Genomic DNA, 2,898 nt, shown 5'->3' on the forward strand with positions numbered 1-2,898 from the left:
GGTGGTAGAAAAGGTGAGGTAGGGTTCAAAGTTCTTCTTTTATGGGTTCTGACAGCTTAGATGAAATCTTATAACTTAGTGGTCAAGAGTGAAGGCTCTGGAGTCAGACTGCCCAGGCTTAAATTTTGGCTTTTCTACTTACTGTGTAGCTTCCAACAAGTTATTTAACTTCAGAAAGCCAGGATTTTGTCTATAAAGTGGGAGTTTGGTAAGCTCCAAAAAATCTGAAATCGGTGAAACATGTGAGGCTGGTTTGTGAATGCAAGAGAAGGCTTCTAAGCCTGCACTGTTCCCAAGCTCCAATTCTTCCCCTATAATCTCTCCCCTTCGCATCTCCCCAAAACATACTCATCAACATACCATCTACCGTACAGACACACACACTCTCTCTTAAAGAGCCTGCATTCTGGGAAAAGGGGACTAACTGCTGTAAGTATACATGTCACTTTACTTAATAAAATAAGCCTTTCTCCTTTAGTACAGATCAAAACAGCTCCTGGAAAGAAGTAACTGGATCCCAGACATTGCATCCAAATTCCATCCCCTTTGGGTTCAAAAACTTTCAGTGGCTCTCATTTTTCCATAGGGGAAAAAAATGATACACTCTTTTTTCTCCAGGAGTTCATGGACTCCCAGAGCCAGCTTAATTTATATTCCACTTCCTAATTGCAGGAACCTTGCTTGGATTCTACCAACTGTTTCTCAATTTGTTTGAGTATAAGGAATGTAAGACTCTACAGAAAGTTCAGGCTCTTTCTCAACACTGGAAATGGGTGGACCCCTGGGATGGCTCAGTCCGTTGAGCAACTGCCTTCCACTCAGGTCATGATCCTGGAGTCTTGGGATCAAGTGCAGCATGGGGCTTCCTGCTCAGCAGGGTGTCTGCTTCTCCCTCTGACCATTCTCTTCTCATGCCTGCTCTCATTCTCTCTCTCAAAGAAATAAAATCTTTTTTAAAATAGTTTTTTTAAAGATTTTATTTATTTGACAGACAGAGATCACAAGTAGGCAGAGAGGCAGGCAGAGAGAGAGGAGGAAGCAGGCTCCCTGCTGAGCAGAGCCCGATGTGCGGCACCTGAGCCGAAGGCAGAGGCTTTAACCCACTGAGCCACCCAGGCACCCCTTAAAAATAGTTTTTAAAAAAAACACTGGAAATGGGTTAGCCGGATTTGAAACAAGTGAATAAGATTCATAATATATCCTCTAAGAAAATTTCCTAAGTGCTGGCCTTGTAACCAGCTGCTGGGTAACATTTATAGAGTGGACACCAGGGGGTAGCAAAATCTCACTCTCCCAGTTCCCCAGAACTAATTACAAGCAGGCTAGAGAGCCTCAGTGACTCCAGGGCCCATAGCCCATTGATGAAAAAGAGTTTCAGCTCCCTGCCTCTAACTCTGCTGAGAATCAGAACATGGTCACTGGACATTGCCGTCCTGGATTTTTTTTTTTTTCTTTGACAATATGGAGCAGAGGAATCTTCTTGTCTCCAAGAAGGATGAGCATTTTCCCTCTCTTCTTTTCCAGATCCAGTGAAGTGGAGAAAGGGTGGGCGTTTAGCATTTCGAAGAGGTGACAGAGGAGCCCATCATCTAGGCGGTGCCAACGACTGCCCAGAGGTCCCAGCCTCCTGGCCTCACAGGTGCTGCATCCACTGCCAGGATGTTTTCCAAAAGTCAGCCCCCAACCACAGTGGCACATGCCTTCACGCCCCTCTCTGGGGACTATCTGGCTTTCCGATCTCCTTCCAAGTGTCCACCCTTTGGAAGTGCCACCCCTAACCCCTAGCCCCTGCAGGGCTTCCCGGTGCCGGCTCAGAGGAGGAACAAGGCATCTCCTGTCTGTGCCTAAGCCTCCCCAGCCCTCCTGGGAAACCCTCGCTGGGGACCCCGTTACACATCCAGATGCGGTGGAGGATGGGTGAGACCAGAACTTTCTTAACTAGTCTGCCCCGCTTTGTCTACTGCGTCAGATAGCCATCCTCACCGCCATGAGCCCTAGCGACCCTGGGAGACGCTATTGCTACCCCATAAGAAGGAAGGGTCTGGCAACCAGTTTCGAATCATGGGGTCTGACGTGGGGGGGTTGCGGGGGGGTTCTGATGCCTTCCCTCCGCCAGCCGAAAATGGAGACACTTGGTGCGGAGGGGAAGGGGCAGCGAGGAAAGAACTCAGAACACGTCTGCCGAAGTGCACGCCCCTACAGGAGGATTCTGATCCCAAGACCCGGCCCATCTTCAGCCGCGACGGTCAACCCCACCCCCCACCCCAAGCCTTCACCGCTCCCTGATTCCCCCCCACCGCCGCCCGCGCCCTCCCCAGGCCGCACAGAGGAGCCCATTGTCGGAGCCTGAAGGCTTGAGGCCGAAGGAGATGGGAGGGAAAGACGACGGGTGAACCCCTGGAGGGTGGAAAGAATCCCCTGATTTCCCTGCCCTCAGCCCCACCCGAGTTGGGCAGGGGCCCGGTGGTCTCTTCTGAGCTCCAGGTGCTGCCGAAGTCTGGCAACCGCGGGGAGAACAGGTTACCAAGAGAGTTAGAGAGGAGAGGCTTCGGGCCGCCAAACGGTCCCAGTCCTCGGCTGGGTAGCCCAGAAAATTCACGCACGCTCCAGCCTATGTAGAGGCCCTTGTGGAGGCTAAACTGACCCCGCTGGGAGGCAGGCGGTGGCGGGAAAAGAGGGTCATCCTCGGCAGGGCGAGCGTCGGAGGACCAGGGTAGGGGCACCCACTGGAGGGTGAGGAGGGAGAGAAAGAAAGTTGCGGGAGAGCGAGGCTGGCCCACTGTGGGCGCCGGGGAAGCCGCGGAGAGGCTCCCCGCGGTAGAGGGAGTCCCGGCAGGGGGTCCAGCGCGGAGGCGGAGGCGGGCACTGAAGGGCGGGGCGGGGAGGGGCGGCCGTCTC

General features: G+C 53.0%; 1 protein-coding gene across 1 annotated transcript in view; it reads right to left on the bottom strand.

The window, feature by feature from the left end:
• Positions 1–2,898, bottom strand: part of RNASE13 (ribonuclease A family member 13 (inactive)) — a 39,413-nt gene that overhangs the window by 33,809 nt on the left and 2,706 nt on the right. The gene's annotated exons all lie outside the window — the stretch shown is intronic.

This window comes from Mustela nivalis (genome assembly GCF_964662115.1).
Source record: "Mustela nivalis genome assembly, chromosome: 6".
Lineage (NCBI taxonomy): Eukaryota > Metazoa > Chordata > Mammalia > Carnivora > Mustelidae > Mustela > Mustela nivalis.